The sequence below is a fragment of the Pygoscelis adeliae genome, unplaced genomic scaffold, assembly GCF_000699105.1.
Source record: "Pygoscelis adeliae isolate BGI_AS28 unplaced genomic scaffold, ASM69910v1 Scaffold117, whole genome shotgun sequence".
Classification (NCBI taxonomy): domain Eukaryota; kingdom Metazoa; phylum Chordata; class Aves; order Sphenisciformes; family Spheniscidae; genus Pygoscelis; species Pygoscelis adeliae.
Window position 1 is genome coordinate 4588171 of NW_008825270.1, and position 22458 is coordinate 4610628.

Below are 22458 nucleotides of genomic sequence, written 5' to 3' on the forward strand. Positions count from 1 at the left end.
TTTAATCAAGGATAGGGAGTGACATGTCTTTAAATAATTGGAGGCAGTCCACTGACAAAGAATTGGGACAGTAAAGGTGATTATATGGAAGAACATGCACACATTTCTTGCACTTGTAGTGTTTTCTTAACGGAAGTAGTGGAAGCCGTATTTATCACTTGGGGCCTTTAAAAAGGATTAATCAGTAGAGAATTAATTATGTGAAATTTGGCACCTAAATCTGGTGGTGTAGTTCCATGAGTAATTTGAATGAGCATATGCCAGTATTGCTCTGAAAGAGGCTTGTTCCATCTTTCATGCGTTTCCCCTTTCCTTCGTGCTGCCAAGAGCATCTGTGTGGTTGTGCAGTGAATTGAATCAGGGAACATGTCTGGCTTCAAACCATTGTTTTCTTGTTGTTGTTGGTAGGCTAGATCGCACCTGGATCATTTCCTTTCTCAGGCTTGTTGTACAGAGGTGGGGATGGATAGCTGGTGAGGAAAGAGTTGTGCTCTATTCTTTTTGGGAAGAGCATTGTCTTAAACTGGATCTACAGTAGGAATATCTTGATCTATTCTTCTGTATTTCCACCCCGTTTCTATCTAATCTTCGTGGAGAGCTTATATCCAGTCTTCCCTAGTAATATAACCCAAAAAAATGAAGTAAGAATTGTTTGCATGTGTTGCCTGCTGTGACACACATCATTTGGTTCTAGACAGGGAGGTACTAAATATTGTCATAGCATATTTTTTTATGAATGCAGTATTTGATACATGCTGTGTTTGATGCTGCTGTACAGAGAAGCCTGCTGTTCATTTGGGAAGAAATTGGTGAACTTTCCTGATGTGAGGACAGAGAAGATAATGTGCCACGTAGACTGTTACATGTGAGGCTTCGATTCAGGAAGTATAAGGTACCTCCAGAATCTAGATATGAGGTATAGAAACCCTGAGAATCCAGCAAGATATATAAGAGGATTTTACATCTATTTTGAGTCCTCATGCAGCCGAGACTGTATTTATAGCACTTGTTTTTGTCATAAAGTTTCTGGAGTCTCCTCCTGCTAGCAGTGGAAACCAGCTGATGTCATACTGTGCCTTCCAGGAAAAGTGGATGGAAAGAATTGATGGAGAAGTGTGTAAGTGAAGAAAGTCTGAAAATACGTGCATAAAACTACAAGCAAGTACTGAGTCTCTCTAGTTCTTGGCAAAGTGCATTGACACTCTTGATCGTTCCCACCCACTTCTCCCCCCACCCAGCTAAAGTCTAAGATCGGGTAACGGATTCAGCCTTGTACAGCAGGGACGGTTTCTGGGGCCTCGGGAAGAGAGAGGAGCAAGCAGAGCTGTGCTGGCACAAGAGTCAGTAAGCATTAATCACCACAGGCGAGCAGCCTGGAGGGGGTGTTTCAGGGTCACAAAATGGGCCATGAGGGTAGTTTGTGGAATAAAAGGCTGCTGATGTCAGTAGGAAAGACATTTTATTAGTCGTCTTTAGATGTTTGTAACTAAGAATGAAAGTTAGGCTTCTTCAGACAGAGAAAAGTTCATCTTGAGTGTGGCATTGCATTTGTGAATGGTATTCAGACAAAAATAACACTTCAGGGTGCTGTGTGTGTTTATGCATTGATGTGTTTTCAGTAGGTATTAGGTTGTAAATTAATGCAGACTTTTTTCTGGTTTTCGTATATTATTTACAGTGGTTTGTATGCTTCAGATACTAGATAAAGATATTGAAGAGGGGCGTAAATATTGCAAAAAAGAAACCAAAGTATGTATAATGATGCTGCAAATGATAACAAATGAGAAACTTTCAGAAAGCTTGAGTAGAAGCTTAGGAAGAACTGCTTTGCAGTGAAATGGTTAGATTTTATTTCATTTGGGTTTTTGAACAAAAGTCAGGACATTCCTAAGTTAATGTTCCCACAGCAACGCCAGTGTTTGCCTATGATGAAGAAAAAGAAATAGTACGAAATATTTTTTTTAAAGCTTCAGCTCTACACACCCAATATTCAATCTCTTGAAGTGTTAATGATAATTATTCACTGTTGAAAGTTATTTGAATTAATATTCATTCCTTAAAATAGAGCATTGACTCTAGTTCTTTGCAGATGTAAATGAGTGTAATTTGAGACTTGTGTCCATTTACTTCTGCAAAGGATTTGACTGTGTGCCTATTTAAAAAAAAAAAAAAATCAAGTATATTTTTACTCTTTGGTTTGCAGGCATGGTAATGGCAGATTCTGCACGGTAGAGTTCATGGCAAGTTTTTGTCTAGTATAAGCTGAGCAAGAGACACATACAAGCTTAAGGTAAACCAGTCCTTCTTAGTTGTGCTTCTTTGAAATAAAATAGAAATGTTTATACTTAAACATTTTGCAAGTGCAGAATTTCAAGTCTACTCAGAATTTTGTATCCAGTTTGATTCTGATCTTTCAAAATTGGGACACCTCAAAATTATTTTCCCTCTGAAGCTGGCAGTAGATGTTGGAAATGGTCATATGTACTGTGTCCTCTTTTAGTATTTTACGTGTAATAGTACAGAATAGCGATTGCATTTGAGGATCTTTTTGGGGAGACCTGCAATACATCTTTCTTTTCTGTTTGGATTTGAATCTATTCTCTTCTGTGCAATCGAAAGAAAGAAGTGTGTAAGTACCTTGATACCATTATAAAAGACATTTTAGCGCAGAGCTATGCAAACTGTGTGTCTAAACACTGCACAGGGATGATTTTCCCGTTGAGATTTTTTGTCTTGCCTTTAATGATAGGTAAGTGAAAGTGTTAGTATTTGAATCTTGTGGCTGAGATGGATGAGGTTGTTAAAGTTCAGCTAGTGTTGTTGCTTCTAGAAGTAGGCTTAGTGGTTAAACTGAGAATACTGTTTCTGTTTGCTACACCTCAATCTTTTACCCAAAAGAAGACGTAAAACTGGCTACATTTGCTAGGTCTTCATGTGGCGTGTACAGTAACTGTAAAGCAAAACATGAATGTGTGTTTTCTGAATATTTTGGATCCTCATTCAAAAAGTACATAAAATGTTGTGTTGGTGTGTACCTTCTGTATTTGCAACTCTTGAGATATTTTGAGAGTCCCTTAATGCCATAATCTGGAAGGATATAGCAAGCTTAAAGCTTTTGTTGGTGAGATTCTCTGGGTTTTATTAACAGACAAATGTTTTGTGGAAACTTTTTTTATGAAGTTGTTTACTAATTTTTCAGCTGAAATGGAGCTGTAACAATGTGATGATACTCTCTGACTCCTATTGAATACATTCTGTCATTAGTTCTCAAAGTACCTTTTCACAAAGAAAACAAATAAGATTATAATACTATGCAAACAGAAACTCTTCGGACCATAAAGTGGCTTGTCCAATGCTATTCAGTCCCATCGTTAGTAATAGAACTCATGTCTTCTAAGCCCTAGTCCCATGTTTTCAACAGTAGACCATAGGATTCTTTTGCATTCTCAAAGTATGTCTCTTGATGCTCTTTCATTATGGGTTGTAAGACTGATGGATCGATCTTGGGAATGTTTAAGCTGTAATTGCTGACTGGGCATGGAACAGACATTGCAGATATGGTCTATATCCCAAATCTTAAGTATTTTATGACGTTCTGGTTACAGTAACTTGAAACGTGGCATTTAAAATGTTTTCCTCTCTCTTTTTTGGTCTTAATCTGCGGTGGTCCCAAAATGTGCACCTCTTCTATTCTTCATTCTGTTCTTCCTATTATATCTTAAGTTGAACAAACTTAGATTCTGATAGTCGAACATACTGTCGTGAGTAATTCAACTGGTCTACTTACTAACTGTACAGATTGTCTGCTAATCTGTATGCACATTAGTACTTGTGCTGGCAACACTGACGAAAACAGTACTTGACAGGTTTGTCTGCAAAAATAAAGTGAGCAGGCGCAGTGACTAGGAGCTGTTGCCTTGCATTGAGCAAGTAGCTTCTGTTGTTGAGAGGTTTGGGTGGTGTAAAGATTGCAGTAGAGGATGGGCATTTCTTAAATAAGAAAGTATGGCTGCTTCCTTGGTAAGGTTTTGGCACTATAGGAGTTTCTTGTCGCTCTCTCTGTTGTCTTGCTGTGTCATAAATAATGTTTACTAGAAAGTAACGTGCTTTCTGTGGGTTGTGGCCTAAGCTGTACAGAAATTGAAATGTCATCTGATTTGTATAGGCCTCTCTATTAATAATCTGACTTACCTAGTGCACTTGCTCGTTCACTCTCTGATGCATTGTTATCTCCCCTCCTGCACTTCCTCCAGAGAAATAGTTATTTTCATATTTCCAAGTTTTTATTATTGGCCATATTGGTACTTAAAAATATGTAAATACGCAGTGAGTCCAAACTGAATGTTGATTTATGTGAGAGACTGTTGACACCAGGGTATATCTGAGGTTGAGCTATGTGGTCTGTTTTATCTGTTAGCCTCTTCAATTGTCAATGGTAATCTTGACATCCCACAAACATTAATTCCTGGAAAGTGTAATGAGAAATCAGAGCTAACTGGTCTAGACAAGTGCTGACTGTGACAGTAATTTCATTGATCAGAATCCATTAAATGATCCGGTTCTCTTACAGATGGTCCTGAGTGCTGGTGAGACTGAAGTTTTGCCACTAAGTATCAAAGCAGTATCACTAGATTTATTGGGCTCATATCCATTGTCTAGTACTTAGTGGCTAGAGCCACCTGTGTTCATTACCAGCTGCAGTTCTGTTTGTATTGTATTGCATACCAGAAGTTACAACTGTTTGTTCATCGGCGAGAGTGTATTTTGTCACTCTTAGATCTGGCAGGGCTAAGTGTTAAATCTAAGTGTGTTAAACCTTCATTTTTCTACGTGGAATTGTCAAGTGGTGTCATAGTTCCTCCTAGCTAGCTTTGTACAGAAGAAGTTGGAAGTGACATCTGTACTCAGATGCAGCACTTCAGTTGGGGGGCAACTTCAGGAAAAATGTTCTTTGCAAAAGCTGTCATGAGATGTCCCGATTTACACCTGTTAATTGTTTTGCTGTCCCCACTGAGAACCTACACTCATGCAACTATGAAAACAGTTCACTATCAGCATCTAATGCTGGGCTGGGGTCAATCTGTAGTTTGCACAAGAGCTTACTGCCATGTTAGTTAATTACAGAAACTGCTATGCTACACACGTTGCTAGCAGCATGCCAGCTGTGTATACCTTGATCTGAGGTATCCAAGTCCTGATTTCTTCTGAGAAGAAATACAGTTGTCAGATTCTTTGGCCTTTGGGCTAGGTTTGTCTGATGTATAAACTTGGATAAAGTATTCGGTGTATTTATGTTCTGCATACAATTAAATGAACCATACTAAAACAATTTTGTTTTGAGAAACATTTATGATTTAAGAGCATTCTCCCAGGCTTTCTACAGGTGGTTGTCAGATTTGCTGCTTGCTTTTTAAAGTTTTTATTGTCTTGGGTTTTGCCTTTGATTCAGTGAGGTGTATGTTTTTTCCCAAAGGTATCAAAGAGTTATGGGTTCCTCTGACTATGTTAGCTGTACTTTTGCTTCCTTTTAAGTTTTTAAATTAATTCTCTAGAGTGTTACATAGTTACATGGGCAAAGAGAAGATTTTCTTTTTAACACTAAAAAGTTGTTTACCAGTATATTCTTAAGCATTTACAAGATCAGTGAGCTGTGTATTTCAGTTTTTTCTGAAAGCTGATTATCACAGAAATGTAACTTAGCATTTATGACAACTTCCATAGGGCTTATATCTGGCAAAGATCGGGTTTAAAAGGAAGAAAACAAAAATTTTTTGTTACGTGAGGTTTTCAAGCCAGGTCTGTTAGCAGGAATCTGAGACCATTTTTTGGCCATAAACAAATATTCTTTAATTAAACTTCAAAAAAACAAAGGAGTGTGGGTGAGGTGGAAGGAGATGTCCTCAGGTAACACATTTGCCTGAGTCACTAGTAGGAGCTTCATAATCCAGAATGTTGTTGTGAAACAGAATAAAAATAAGTATGTAAAGTGTTCCCTGACCAATAGTCAGTTTTCACTAATATTCTAGAAAAGATAAATTCATAACTTTTATCCAAAATGTGTATTTTCACTGAGTTATGTTTCTCAGGATTCATGGATTGAATTTTATTGTTCTTAACTAGTATTATAAGAAAACTATTTTTTGTTGTTGTGTTCAGGATTCTGTGTTCCTTTAGAGGGTATAATATTTTTATTAGATCGGTTGAACCAATTAGGAAGAAATTAGAACAATTGAAAATTACTACAAAATAGGGATAAAAAATTCTCAAGAGGTCTCCCTCTGGAAAAGAGAGCACGAGTACATGTGATAAATACCCAAGTATGTTACAGTACAAGTTAGAAGATAACATGGATCACTTATTCACACTTCTCAAAGAATACAGAACACAGGTTATGAAGGGGCCTGCAAAGCAGTGAAAATGTGGGAACTCAAATACCCTTATATAACTCTTCTTGCAGATGGCTGCAGTTTTTGGTTTGGTACTATAAGTAAATGGATTTGGACTTTCTGTAAAATACTGCTAGACAACCATGAGTGTAGTTCTGCAAAATAACCTAGGAGGAAGCAGAGAAGAAATCTTTTTTTAATAAAAAATCAAAAGTTTGTATTTAAATATATGTTAGCTTGTGTTGTGGGTCAGTTACTGAATTTGCAAAAAAAGAACCCTGAACCACAGAGTAGCATCCCCTACTTATGAGGTGCTGGTAGAGAAAGTCTGTATGGTTCCCTGGTTGATGATTTGCTTAAGATGTAGAAATAACATTTTTTTTCTTTTGGTTTTAGTTCTTTGTGTTCCCTAATTCAGAGCTTTTTCATACATTTCCATCTATGCTATCTTACATTAGAGTTCCCATCTGCAGGTTCATTGTCATCTGTTAGTGGTGCTGCTGTCAAAATAATGTAACATAGGAGTTTAGGATTGTGGGTACTGCTGCTGGTAACTCTGCTTCAGGTAAGCCAGGCAGGTAGGATAAGTCTACTAAATGTTACTAGGAAGCTACAAGACTTCTCTTTTCAGCCATGTTGTGTTTGCAGTCCTTTCTTTTGCACCCTTTCATTTATTCTTTGTATTTTGGAAGGTGCAACTTCATTTTTTGAGTCTAATGAGGGTTCTTACCCCACCTTATGATGACTTCTGTTACTAGAAATATGCTTTACTTTCACAGTCATCAGCGTTTTACAAGACAGAGTTCGTGCTGTAATGATTGTTATTACCTGATTTTAACTCTGGAGTATTCAATGTCTGTTTTTTCCTTATCTTTTAGAGTGAAGACTGGAACAACTAGAGGGAGGTGCATAGCTGCAGGTATGAACCAACTACAATTTATATCCCTCATTTACATATTGGAGCTTCCTTTCAACGGTTTAGAGAGAAGTTGTTTTTACTTTTAGTGATGAAAGCAGTCGTTTTCCACTGCAGTGAACAGTGTTCCCTGAACCTTAAACTCTTCACAGTTTCCTGCCTTTTTACTGCTAAAGGGGGTTGGGAATGTTAACAACTTAGGACTGCAAGTACCAAGTCAATAGGCTTCTTTAGCTCCATCTGTAATTTAATAATTTTAGAAACATAACTAACTACAAAGTTAGAAATGTGTGTCTTCATAGTAATTTCTTGACCAGAACAAATCTCAAGTACTCTGTAGTACATGAAACCCTAAAGGTGAGTATTAGTGGAACAACTCCCTATGGGCTGAGACAAATTTGATTATGTGCAGCAGAATGGGAACATAGTCTAGTGTGAAAATGCTTGGAGCCAAACGTGAGGATCTTCTGGTGCAGTTTTCTTAATGCCTGAAGTCCAGTAAGGGTATAGTTTCATGAGACAGCTGAGACAATTCCCCCTTCCTCTCTTACTCAGTTTCCAACTGAGTAGTCCTGTGTCCTTTGGTTATGCTTGGTTCTCGTGATAGTTTGACTGCATGGTAGACAAAGTCAGCTTGACAACCCAATAAAAAGCTCTTTTGTGATCAAGTTGTTATTCCTCTGGTTTAGCAAGTTGGAATGATTTACTGTGTGGTCAGAGGAGTACCAAAAGACTATATCAGACTGTCTGTAACTGTGCACCTTAAGAGTTTCAGTTCACTTCTGAGGACAGTTGACCTGTAACTGCTGTGTTAAGTAACAGTATCATGCTCAAAGTGTGGTGATTGTTGCTTTTTTGATGAATCACCTCTGCTATGGCAGAAATATTTAAGGTGTGCTTTAGTCTGTAGACAACCAGGGAGAGTTGAGTTTTGATATTGTCTTGAGGAAACACTTGTTTTCTACTATGGTCAGGTGTTTGCTACAGTTTTCATAAATACATTGGAAAGGATTTAGTCATGTCTATATCAGAAAGAAAATCAAATTTGTCTTTAAAGTCAGGATATCCTGTCTCTCCATATGTTATTCATCAGGGTAGAAGGAGCTAAAGTTGGATTAAGAAATCCAGGAACACCTTAATTTTCAAGTGATTTTTAGAGAATTGGTGGTTGACCTCTGTTTTTGAAAGTACTGGTTTCAGGGCATTGGTCTCCAGGCATTGTGGGTGTTGCAAAACACTTAACTTCTTTCCTAAATGACTGATGCTCTGTACTTTGCCCTTCCTTCTCCTTTGCTGCTCTATTAGGACCATACAGAAGATAGGAAAGAGAGAATGCTGGTCATTAAATTTATGTTTTGTCTGAAGAGTTTGTATCTTTTGAGACAGACTAATCTGTGATTGGACCTAGTTTTTCATGGGATTCTGCCAATTACAAAACACAGGTCCAGAATCAATAGATTTAGATTACTTAAATAACAAAATAATCAGATTATTTAAATAGCGAAATAATAATCAAGTTTATGGTTGCTGAAAATAAGTCATGAAACGGAATGCTTCCGTTTGGTGCAAGTTCCATGGTTTCTCATCTTAAGAGCAACATAAAGTTGAGTTCATCTGCCTTAATGTGAGCGTAGAAAGGTGTCCAAATGAAAGAGGATTGAGTCTTTTCTTGAACATCTGATAATAGTATATAAAATTGTTTGTATGTGTCCCAGTATGAAATGCCTCTTATGACGATTAACTCCATTAAATTAACACCACAGAGATATATAAAAATAAAACTGATGGCATTCCGCTTCTGGTCTGGTATAGAGAATAAAACCGAGGAGGAGTCTTCTTTGCTTTGAAATAGCACTTGCTTTTGTTCCCCACTTTTCTGGTAGCTGCTATCTTTAACCAGTCAAGTTTTTGAATAGAGAGTTTACTCTGAGACTCAGGGTTGCTTCTTGTATTTGGAAATTTGTATAGCGCATTTTGCCAAAGCATGTTAAACAGTTATTCTTCTGTCGAATATTATTGTCTTAAAAGTGCCTTATGAGCATTGACAGTTTCAAGACTGAGGAACTCCTACCTCTGTATTGACTCTTGTCATACCCACATTCACCACGCTGATATTCTGCTGGAGGACAAAAGTGCCTTTGTACTGTTTAAATGCCCTGTGAATACAGAACACAGTGTTGGTATTTTTCTTACTGCCCTGCCCCTCCTTTAGGGTGATCCTGTTGTTTTCTTGAAGGTAAGCTCTAATGAAAACTCCATCGGGACATAACTGTAGGCATGTTGTGTGATGAAGAATAGCAACTTATCTGTTTTTACCTGAAACATGTCTGTGTTCAAATAAAATTTCTGCAGATCTGAGCCCCTTCCAAAATGGAAGTCTTTATTTAGCATGGAGATGAAAATGGGCGTTAAAAGATTGTAGATTTGTCTGCTTAGAAGGAACTTCAGTTCTTCTGCCATAAGAGAAGTTAATTCTTCCTCAATACTTCTAAAGCCATTTATAGTTTAGGAAAGGAGAAGTAAATTTGTTTGATTGTATATTTATTTGTTTGTTTGGAGGGACTGTTGGGATCAGAGTAGTATTCTTCGTTCTTTCTGGGCTTAGCTCTTCCTGAAGTTGAAACCTACTGTAGTATCTAATCTAATGGTTATTTAGACCTTATTAAAGAGGAAATTTTTAGATAGGCACGGCTGTATTTTCTTAGCTGATTAGGAAGACTGAGGCACATATATCACACTGTTTCTCTTTTGACTCTAGAGGCTTGGAAAGTTTAGATATTTTTCAGAAACATACTCTGACATTTTGATTATGGTCCTGCATGTGTAGCTTAAACGCTAGTGAAGTTTTGCGGATGGCTGCTTGTCCAAAACATGGAACAGGAATCTCAACTTTGATTAGGAGACAAGATAACAAAATAACAACTTCCTAAATTGATTGCACTCCTGTGCCAGGAGTGATGCTGGAGCTTCCCTTGTTGCATCTGTTAGGCTTTTCTATCCCACGGTGTATGTGGTAGCTTGAATTGTTTGCTTTTCCAGGGATACCACATCCCATTCCAATCTCCTCCACTCTGCTCATGGACAATACTGGAGCTATACTGCTACCTTTGCAGCCTTGTGCCAAGAGCCAGGGGAAATCACGCCTTATAATGTTCTAAGTTGATGCACTACCTAGAAATTATTATTGCAGCGATTACTATTTTAACTGCATAGCGTGCTCTCCTGGAGCTGTCTGGGCTGCGTTTGAACTCTCTTCAGGTAACATGCAACAAAAAACTCTAATTTGGATAAAATGAAATGTGAGAGAAATAGTGAGTGAATTTTTACTGTAGTATAATATTAACTGATTCTTGTTTGTATCTGGTACTATTAGTAGAAACAATTTGAGATTAAAGAACTCCTCAGAATGGCTTGCATGGCTGTTCTGATGGCTGCAAAGGACAATGAAACTTGAGACTTGTTGCTTTGTTTAGTCCAAAAGGTCTCTCGAAACTTGGGAAGAAAAAAAAGCCTCTATCATACTTCTGAAAGATTTTTAAACAGATCCGACTGCTATTGTAAGACATTTCAGAAAGAAGAGGTTTTAAAATCATTTAATAATATGAAGTTTGTTCCTTTGAGTTAAGATTACGTGTTACATTTCTTAAGTAAATAAAGTAACTCTGACCAGTTCTTACTTTAAGGCTTTACTTTACACATGCACAAGGTATGTTGCTTGCAATAAACCCTAGTTAAAGGCATTTTTGATTCACTGTAGTTCTTGTGTAGGGTAATACAACAATCTTCATAAGTGGTATTGTCCTGGAATTGTATAGCTGGTTCTGTAGTCTCCCCTGGGTCCAATATGCAACCACACAGCAATTCTCTGTGTAAATGTAGTTGCTTTGCCCATTGTAGTGCTTTGTGGCATGTTTGGCTTGAAGACAAGCAGGCTGTTCAGAGCTTCCCAGGACCCAGTGGATTTCCAGCTCCCTAGCAGAAGAATAACGTCTGGCTCTGTTTTAGTAACAGAAAACTAACCTAAAATGTGTAGTTGATTCTTTAAAAATCTCTCTAGCAAGTATTGCAGAGATGACAAAATGTTTGTTTCCAGTGCATCTTTTTGACTAAGTACTGCAGATTCCTGTAATATAGGAAAAGACAGCAAAATACAGGCCTATATGAAACCAGATTTCTAGGTCTTGTGTTTGTATTTACAAAGTAAAAGAGTTGAAGGAGATCTAAAGTATTCTGTTCTGTAGAATTGTTTGCAGGGTTGTTTCTTACACAAAAAGCTGAAATACCTGAAGGTAAACGTCCAGCCAATCTTAAAAAAAAAGATCAGTTTTATAAGCTCAGAGGCAACATTTGGGGAGAAAAAGAGTGGAAAGGTGGTGTAAGTGAATGTGTACCTCTGTTTTCAGGGCATGATAGCTTGCAAGCATTAGTATTCTTATTCTCTTCTACTGAAGATTTAAGCGTTGAAGTGCAAGTGTGATTTACCATCCATACTTTCTGTGTGTCTCATGGTCTGAATTCAGTCAATAAACAAAAAGAAAGGGGGGAGGGGACCCTCAAACCTTGCTGCTGCCTTAAGTGTTCCATCCTGTCTCCTTTTAGTAGTTCTCTGTCCTTTCACAGGATAGAAATGCATGTCCTCACTTCTTATACTCTCATTTCCTGCCTTGTCTCCTGTTCTGTGTCACACTGCTGCCTTTATTTCCTCTGACCATTGTTGTGACCAAGCCACTTTTCCTACTTTCTCAAGAATTTTTTTCTATCTACAGTGCCAAAGTGTCTACAGGTCTTTCAGATCTCTCTTAGGTACTTAAGATTTCCATAGTTTGTCTCTCGCAAAATATAAGCGTTGTTGTGTTCTAGCACTGCAACGATAAAAACTCAAAATACTTCTCAAACTGGAGAATGTACCTGAAATACACGTTTTACATCTATTAACAAAAAAACCCCCCACAACGTACAGATAAGGATAAAAGGATTAAATCTTCTACAGTTTGTTGTTGTTTTTAACATTTATATGTCTTCCTAGGATGAGAGGAAGAAACCTATATGCTTCTGCTTTAAAGGCATTTGCCCTGGGATTCATACATGAATGCTACTTCCTCATATCAATTATTAATTGTAAAATGTCTTGCAGAGAGGGACAAATGTGATGATTACTCCTTGTCTATGATTTGCCAAAAATAATTATTCTAGGGAGCCTGCATTAAGGCTTGTTGTTATCTGTTCTACACCTACAGATGCTCTAATAGGTTGTCATGCATTAATTGCTCTAAATTCATGATTTGGTCTTTTGGCAATTTGTTCATCTGCTTACTTGCTTCGTGTCTAGTATCTTTCATACAGTGTCTTCTCAGCCAGGCCTTTGCTGTCTTCTTTGCATTAGGCTAAGTTTTACTGTGTTGTGGTTTTTTGGTTTGGGTTTCTTTTGTTTTGGTTTGGGTTTTTTAATTCACTACTACTACCAAGAAATAGCTGATAATATTGATTTTTGTCTCCCTCTCCATTCCCTTAGTCTGAAAAAAATGAGGAAATATGCAAGATAAAGAAACAAAATTTAGCTGGGAAAGACAGAAATTTAATATACATTTCAGATCACTATTCTGAGGGTCACAATTGGGAACATTACAAAATTGAAGTCTAAAGCTAGCAAAAGAAAATGTCTTGCACTATAAGGGGAAGACAACAATTCAGGTACCTCTCGTATTATTTCTATGAAGATTAATGAAGTGTTTAATGTATCATTGGGGAACAGCTATAAGAAGGAGATAATTAAACACCAAAGAGAAGATGGAGTTTCTAGGAAAATATTTTAATTTGAAAATTTTACTTACATGGACATCTTTTTATTTATTTCGCTGTGCTGATGTAGTAGACTATTATCCTAATGCTGCACAGGTACTCTCCTTGAAAATAGGGTGGGCAGGTACTGGCTGCCTTTGGAAAAATCCCGGTAAATGCTAACCGAAATTGTCTGTTGCTCTGTAAATGGCACTATTGCAAAGAGTGATATTTGAAGTTCTTTGGAGTTTCTGGCTTTGTGTAGAGAAGAATTAAATAGATACAGATTCTGGAAATAATAGTTGCGATATACCTCAAAATAATGCAGAAATATTTGCGTAATCTTAAACCGGAGAGTAATGAGAAATGTTTTGGTTGGAGATGGGTGTTTGAGGTTATTGTCAGGAGGCAGTTTCATGGCCGTCTTCCATTTTTTTTCTCTTTTTGGTAATGCCTCTGCAAGCCTTTGTAGTATCATCACTGAAGTAGCAGACATATCTGCAGCGGGTCAAGCATTGCGTTAGCAGCCTCATGCTGCTGTGTTAGCTGACCAGCTATGCACTAAGAAAGTAAAACTCAGGGTAGCGTCGTGCAGCTGTTCTGCCCTAGAGAAGCAGATCATTGTCTGCAGAGCTGTGGGTCACTCGCATTGCAGAATTCCAGTACCCACAGCCCCGTCAGTATTTTCACAGAACACTCGTGTCCCCTCTCAGGCAAGCAGATGAAGAGGCAATGTGTCAGAGGGAGATGAGAGGAAAATTGAAGAAGTTTGGAGGCCACTGTCTTAAAGTCTGTGAACTTCATTCATCTGCTGTAAGAGGGTCTTAAGACTGATAATTCAGCTGCTTCTGAGTTCTTGTTAGATGTCCTGTTACTAGCAGTTATTGGCAGAGCAGGACCTAGTTGCAGGTTTTTTGGCTTCTCGGATTTGAACAGATGTTGTAACCTGTTTCCTGATACATAAGCTCTCATATTTTAGAGCTACTGTCTGCCATTTGGTGTAAGTTGTCCTCAGGAGTGAGTCAGATATTGAGTATACCACAGATTGAATTTGTTCATCAATTATATGATGGCATATTGAAAGCAATTGCAAGGCATTTTAAAAAGAGGAGAAAGTATATACTGGTTACTATATGTGCTGTAACATTTCCTGAAGTCCAGCGGTATATTTTGGGGGGTTTGGGGTTTTTTTTGTTGTGTAGTTTGGGGGTGGGGAGTCGGTTTGCTCAACTTACTAAAGCAATTGAATATAGTGCTGATAATAGCTGAGCATTTTTAATTAGCATTTACCTAGTATGTGTATAGTTCAGTCCTTGAGTAGTTTTAACAGGACAACTCTTGTTATTTTCCATAGTGCTTTTTGTTTTGTCCCAACACAAATGCATAGGCATACTCCTGGTCTTTGGCATGTTTCAGACCTATCTTTGCCATTTACAAAGGCTAATAATCTATAGTGTTTGTTTTCACCACAAAACTGATGCAGTGATTTCTCAGCCTCTCTGTTTTCAGCTCAGGAGAACCTAACCTGTTGTGGTTTGTCTGGTAGCCTCTGATGGGTCTCTTCCAAGTACTTGTCCAGTCTGTTCTTGCACTCATGTAAGTTTATTGCATCTGCGCTATCCTGCCAGCAAGGAGTTAAAAAAATCTACTACCCTTTGCATGAAATACCATCTCCTTTCCTCCTCAGAGGAGGAATGCTGTTGTATGAGTCATTAAGATTCTGCTTTCTTAGCTGTTATTTGAAAAGTTAGTTTGGAGATCCTAGCTGCTTAGGAAGATAGTAGCCACACATGACCTATTACAGTTGATATATGCATTCACTTCATTGCTTGTTGTTTGAAATAAAAGCAAGAGGGACATCTAGACTGGTCAGACAAATAAATGTGTGACAGTCAAAGCAGACCTGTTTGGCATCACGTTGGTATGTGGATAATACTGTAGATACAAGTCTTCCTTACTTGTTTTTGCTGTTAAGGTCAAAGATGTTTCTATCAGAGAATTAGTTGATTCCTGGACTTTACTGTTTGTACTTCCAGCAAAATGATGGCTTAAAGTCACCAGCCTGTCTAAAGACCTGGTGTTCTAGACTACTTTGCTGGTGCCCTTTGAAGTGCCTTTGCACTAATGCATGCAGCATGGGGAACAAACAGGAGGAACTGTTTGCGTGCAGTCTGTGCTCCAATCTAGAAGTATTTTGATTAATAGAAATAATAGATATCTGCTACAGAGAGCTCAGTTGGATTTTTATTGGTCTGTTTTAAAAGGAAACAGTGCACAAGCCTTATATTGTCATTCCTTCCTGAAAACTTTTGAATCCACTGTTCATATTCAAATAAATTTGTCAGAGCAGTAAATGTCTCAAGGCATTAAGTTCCTAATCATTTAGCATTCAGTGAGGGGGAGGTCAAAACAGAACATTCAACTCTTGCCCTTTGCCCATCGGTGTGCAGCTAGCTCTGAACTAGTCTGGCTTTTGGCTGTGGTCTGCACAGCTAAACAGGTAGCAGTCACTGAAGGATCTTGAGGCTCATTGGATTTATTGTAATGAGGTAAGACACATAGAATCATAGAATTGTTTAGGTTGGAAAAGACCTTAAAGATCATCAAGTCCAACTGTTAACCTAGCACTGCCAAGTACATCCGTAGGAACAGCTTTTCTTTAGTTCTGCTTTTGGTATGTATTGGCATACTTGTGTTAAGGGTTACCTCTCTAGTGTATAGGTTTATTGTATAGCAAACAGTATTCTCAGTTCTCTGAGCAGCACTGCATCCTGGTTTGCCTGTGTGACATCTGGAAATTGAGGAGCTAAGGGAAGTTGCTTGGATTTTTGCATCAGGTTGGTACAGAGCAGGGAACAGAGCCGCCTTTTCTACCACAGCTTGCAATCCCTTGACGCCTCTCTGCAAGAGCATGTTCAAGCGATAGGTCTTTTCTGACCAGCTTAGTTCAGAACCCCTTCATACAACAGACTTACACAGGTATAGGACTTTATATACTGTTTTGTCACATCATAATTGTGATCTCAGTTGCCACAGAGAAGCAGTAACTTTTGTGGTTTTAATCCAAACAGTGTCTTCCGTATCTATTTTCACATGAAGATTTTGCACTGGATGTGTTGATTTAGAAAGGTAAAAAGTTGTGACTAAGGAACTTGAGAACTACCGCACTGCACAGAGTCTAATTTGTGGTTTCCTTCTGATAAGGCCTAGTACTATGTGCATTAGACAAATGGGTCTAAAATCTTAATTATTGATTAGTCTGTGTTGAAACATGAAATTACTTAGTTGTTCCTTCCTAATGTTAGCTAGAAGATGGTAGTTCTTATGTGCAGTATTTTGATGCATATAGCCCATGGGGTTATGTGTTTAAATCCCAACGGTTGTGGGTTTTTTTATATATATATATATATATGTGCAGTAAATAGAAGTGGAAAAATATATTCCTGCAAGCGTCCAGTTGTGCTCAAACCCTGTCCAGCTTTGACAGGACTACAAAAGTCACCGCCACAAAATATTTTTCTTACTAAATTCACAGATAAAATGTGTTCCCTCTTACCAGTTTCAAATTTGCCTTTGCCAGTCTCCTGCTTTATTCATATGAACATAGGAAACTACAACTGCTTTGTGAATTGTGTGGCAGTAGATTCTGTTTCAAGTGAATGTTGCATAGCAGTAAGAAGGCAGGAAGAACAGAAGTAGAGCTTTCAAAAGAAGCATATATACTTGAGGAAGCCCATAGACAATTTAAAAGAAAATTTACCTGTATGTGTTTCTTGTCTATCTTTTTATAAGCTCCACTGTTTAGAATTCATTAGAATAACAAATTTGTTCACTTCAGTGCAAAGTTTCATCTCCTTTTCCAGAAAAATAACCTAATTCCCTCATCTTAGAAAATAGGGTTTGTATAATTTATTTTGCATCATTTGTCTTTACTATCAAATAAAAGGGTAAGTTTAGCTGCCTTTTTATTTTTCCCTTTCTAAGAGTGCTTAGATGGAGAAAACATCATCCTGTAAGCCAGAGGGATAGGTGACTTGCTGCTTCATCTGCTGGCAGAGAGCTGGGAGTCCTGGGGATTCTTCAGTGAGACAAAAGTTCAGAATTCATTCCTTTTGATCTTTCACAGAATTAATTGGAGTAGAAGCTACAGGTAAACAGGACTTCATTCACAAGCCAGAGAAGTAGGTCAAGAATGTATTGATTTACCTCTCCCCCCCCAAAAAAAAAATATTTTGAGGAAGTGGAGAAAAAAAACTTAGAATAAGTAAATTTTATCCTAAAAATAGCTTACCTAATTTGTGAAAAACCATCTAGGTCTGGAGAGTATGGAGGAATTAAATGCTTACAGATAAATGCATGAGAGAGAGCACTGTGAAACTTTGCTGTTTCTGAGATAAAAGCAATTGTCATCCCCTCCTATCCTTTTTCTCCACCTGGGAACTTCTACAAAAATTTCATATAAATAAAAATATTTTTCAGTTAATTTAATCTGAATTGTAGGCAGCCCAGAATTTCATGTATTTTGATGGTAAATTCAACATTCTGAATGTGTCAAATTTGTGTACTCATGGTGCATAACTGTCATAGAGATTGGCAGAGGAAGAAACTTCAGTTTTGGCAACTAGGTAAGGGGCTTTTTGTACCCAGTGAGGCATGGGGAGACAGTTTGGATTTCAGCATAGGCAGAAAATGTTCTGACCACATGCTTACATGATCAACAATGAAACAACGAAATATTGACAAGTAGTTACTGTATTTTGATGCATGTAACCTAGGGGTTATCTCTTTAAAAACAAAACTGCAATTCAGCAACACTGTAGGGATCTGGATATGCACAGATAATACAAGGGGAAGTTTATTCTAGGATCTGTCTCCTTCAAAGCTTCATAGTGTCTGATTTCCCCATAGCCTGCATCCTTTCCCATAGTTCGCTCTCACCATCCCAGTAGTCCCTCAGCTTCAGATTTGTATATGTTGTCTGAGGTTCAGACTGTATAAAATAAAAGATGGTATTATCTTTAGCTTTCAGAGTTAATTGCTCAGTGAAATGAACAAGGCTTTCTTAGGAAAGAAAATATGAGACAGTTTTTTTGTTTTGTGGGTTGTTTTTTGGGTTTTTTTAGGTTTTGTGTCCCAGGGTGTGATGTAATCCTGTAAACTTAAAACTAAAAGCAAAACTCTTAGCATTTATACTCTGCAATCTCTGAGGAGCATATATAGTGATACATTCTGCAGCATAATCTAGGGCTTCAGAAGTGTAAAAAAGTGAGATTTAATCTGTAGTATGTAGAAGTTTTTAATGTTCGTATTGTCAGATTAGCACCATATTTAAATGTGTAGCTACAGTCCATAGAGCTTGGAATTTCAGACATTGTTTCTATTATCCTTTGAATAGAAACAGTCAAATAATGGATCTGGAAGAGCAGGAATTTGACATCTGAGCAAAAAATAAGTGTGTTTAGCTCTCTTATTTTTCTTTCTTTCTTTGTGAGCAATGGCTAGGATGACTTTTGTGGGTTTTTTAATTCCAAAGAAACACTGCTTCCTCATTTAATTCTTCTTATTTCTGCGGAGTAGCGAAATACCATCTTTTTCCACTCTTTCTGATATTTTCACAAATGAAGTCCGTAAGTCTTTTAATTTCACTAGCTTCATGCCTTCAACTAAATAATGTTAAAACAAACCTGTTTGTACGCTAGTGTTTTGTGGCTGAAATTGCCATCATTACTGCAGAAGTATGGTACCCTGACGTACTGAGTCTTGGCTAACATACCTTCAGATATTTACTCACCATTCTAATATTGATTCTTTCTTTCCCCCAAATTGTACGTAACAGCATGTGAAATTTTTTTGGCACTGTTCCTTAAATGAAGTGAGCACATCACAGGAGAGATTAGAGTAAGTATAACAAGAATTAAAAATCAATATGTAGCAGGATAGTTGCACAATAGTTTTAATTATCAAAGCCAGTAGACTGAATTTGACATGGAGTAAAAAGTGTGACAATGCCTGTAACTTGTTGCCGTTTTGTCTTAATGGAACAAGCAGATATGACTTCCATTTTGGGGAGCAGAGAGATGAGGGAAAGGGTGGGCATAGGATCAAATCATAATGACCTAGTGATTTTTTTTCAGTAACTTAATCAATCTCAGTAACCTTTTTAAAACCCATTTTCTAGAGTATCTGTTGCCAGTATCATCTTTCATCAGACCTACAGTGAGCATGGCTGCTGGGGTATTTTACTAGCTACTTAAAAAAGCTAAAGATGGCTGGAAGACCAGAAGGAATCAATTCTGGTCTTCATAGGTAAGACCAGAATTTACAGTGTTGGTCTATAGATTTATGGGAACAGTGGCAAGAACCCTACCATATCTTCTGCTGTTCTAGTCATAGAAATCTGAAGTGTTCTGTGGGCTCATTTTAGAGAAAGCCATAAAGTGGGCTCCAGGCTCAATTTAACATTTGAATATGATGTGTTTTACACAACATGGCATTTTTCAAGTGGGAAGCCTGCAAGATGTGTCTGAAGGTAGATATGAACAATTTACTGAAAGCTAATAAATTGACCTGTGCTCCCTAGTGCCTGTTTGCATGCTCTTAACAGTGGTGCTTAGCAGGTAGCTTACACCTTTTTCATTAAAGAATAAGCTTTCTTGCATTTACTGCATAGTAAGAGCATGCATGAAGCAGTTACTGTTGAATATCCGATGTGTGCTAAATTCATGTCCTCTCTTATTTTGCAATAACGTGCATATCTCTTTGTATTACAAGGCCTAACTCCTTTTAATTAACCTCACTGTAGGTGGAAGATTGGAAACGTTCTTTTTTTTTTTCAGAGGTTGGAAATATTTATTTATGAAAAAATAATTGACATGCCGTAACTGTGCAAGCATAAAGCAAGCTGTATATTCTGGCCAGTCTAAATAACTGCAAGTACATGCTGCCGTCATTGACAGACAAGAAAGAAATGATCGCAGCTGCCCCAGCATGCATTCCTTGATGCTCTAAGAGTTTATTTTGTGGTTATATTGACAGTATACATAAGGCTTATCTGGATTCACGTTGGACTTGAATTAATCATCCCTCCTGGAGTGCTCGGACACATCCAGCTGCCTCTGCAGCACTCACTCTCTGCAATCAAATATTTCTGCATCTCGCAATGTATCCAGTACTATCCAGATTATCTCCCCATTAGTTTGGGTATTGGAGATTTAACAAGAGGTCTGTATTGTGTGTATAAATACACCTCACAGTTCCTTGATCAACATATTATTCCTGTTTTAATGATGAAGCAGCTGAGGTGTTCTGATCAGTGTTTTCAAAGATTATAAAACAGTTTTCAACAAACGACTGTGTTTTTTCCCTTTCCTTGTCATCTATAGGCTCTGCATGTCTCTGGATTTATAGATGCATAACAGGCAAAGTATTGTTTCCAGAACGATGTATGTTTTGCTCCTGTAGAAGGAGTAGGTTTTGATGTTCTGTGGTTGTTAAGGAATTTTTGAGGAATCAAATCTTCTTAGCTTTGATTTTTTTGGCAGGTTCAGAGAAACATTTTAGTTGGCATTTTTCTCCCTGGAAGTTAAGAGAATGTCAAAAATAGTGCACAAGGTGAAAAGAGTGAGATCAGCCATTGAAAACGTTTATGGTGAAGCAACCTCACTTCACACCTTAATACTGGTGATATGGGAAGTGTCTGTCTGAACCTCAAGGCCTTGGACTGCCATTTTGGGAGGCAAGGAGTTAGTTGGGGATGGAAAGACTGGAGTTTGTATTCTTTCTGCTCTGTTACCCATTGCTATCTTCATGGATCTGACACTCTGTTTATCTGACAGTGCACTCAGTACTGCTTCGCCAGGGAAAATTGCACAAAACAAGCCCAGTGCATCAGCATTTTCATTGTGTATTAAGCTGAGCCTCCCTTCACATGGTCACATCCCCTTTTTAATCTGGGATTCCATGTCCCTTTCCCAGTCCAGCCTGTTTCTGTGGTGTCTATTGCTGGTCTCCCTGAGCTTCTGTTTCTGTGGTTTGAGTGTTTTTTGTGTGGCTGAGTGTTAAGACCTGCAGGACTTTTGGAAGTGGCGTTGTTTGGGGGTTAGGCAATACACTGATTTAGTTTTAGTAGTTTGTCACAGACTGAGGTGATGGCTGCGTTCAAGTTGGATTTCCTCCCAGAGATGATGGTGGACCATTGCTCCTTGAATGCTAGCCCTGTGTAAGTATTTTGTCTTCATGTCTAAGTTTATAACTAAAGCGATAGTTGGAATTGCTGTCTCTGAAGCCTGTGCTGTCTGATGAACTCCCCTTGAGGGGGAGTGGAAAGAGAGATAGGAGAGCCTGCATCTATTTCTTCTTTTCTTGAAGAAATCCTAGTGGGCATTGACAATTGATGTTGGATTCTGGATAGGGGGAAAAATGATCTGATAATTTTGGGGATGAGGGCTAAGGAGGAGTAAAGCTATTTGGCAGTACTGTTTATAGTATGCTACAGGTGCTGATATTATAAAATCAGTTATTTAAATAAATTGTTGGGAGAACAGTTTCTGTTCTTCCCTATTAATGACTCTAGACTAAACCTTTTAATTAGGAATGAAAGATTCCTTGAATACTGTTGAGGTCATGTTAAGAGTTGCCCAGTTAACAGGAACCATGCTATGCTCTTGAAGCTACCCGTGGCATAGAAGGCAGGGCTGAAAATTATTACTGGAAGAGGGTTAATGATTTCCAGTTGTTCTCAGTTGGAATGAAAAGACATTGAATGAAAAGAGGTAGTTTACCTCTTTGTAAAAGGTATTGTTTGCGTTGGATATTTGGAGAGGTGCTGACCCTTTCTGAGTGGAAAGGTAGAGAGGAGTGAAAGGATTTTTGATGATTCCCTTCCCTTCTAGTAAGAAGCTTTGTTTTTTCTGAGGTCTGTTCATACAGTTACAAAATTATGAGCTTTCCCAGCATCAGTTTTCCCTTAGGCTTTGAACAGCAGCGGATCGAGGGGAAAAATTAACTGAACATTACCTGGTTTGGAAATTTTTTTTTTTTTTTTTTAATTCTATTCAGGGGGGAATATGATTGCAGATGGACAGTGAGAGGAACACTGTTTACTGTAATGTGCAGTTAATAAGCCATTCAAAAACTATCTTTAAAAGAAAAAAGCAGAGGTGAAGAGAGCTGACTACTCTGGAAGAAGGCCACCTGTATTCTTCAACAAAGAGTTTGGGGGCGGGGGGAATCATTGTATAGTTACTATTCCACTCCCCATGTCCTTTCTAGATTATGCAGGGGTTGGTCAGCAATTTTAACCTACTAATCACTATAGCTACAATAGGATGTCGTTACAGGCAGTCTTCCACAGAGATAGGTCCTGTGGTATACCAGGCT

The 22458-nt window shown here is 38.0% G+C and overlaps 1 protein-coding gene across 7 annotated transcripts in view; it reads left to right on the forward strand.

The window, feature by feature from the left end:
- The first annotated feature begins 7259 nt into the window (after positions 1-7259).
- The window catches only part of CELF1 (CUGBP, Elav-like family member 1), a 45713-nt gene continuing 30514 nt past the window's right edge, over positions 7260-22458 (forward strand). For 6 of the 7 annotated variants that reach the window (XM_009329700.1, XM_009329703.1, XM_009329706.1 and 3 more), the window contains exon 1: positions 7260-7305. The gene's annotated coding sequence lies outside the window, so the exon portion shown is untranslated. The remainder of the gene's footprint in view (positions 7306-22458) is intronic. The other variant, XM_009329702.1, reaches the window with a different exon arrangement.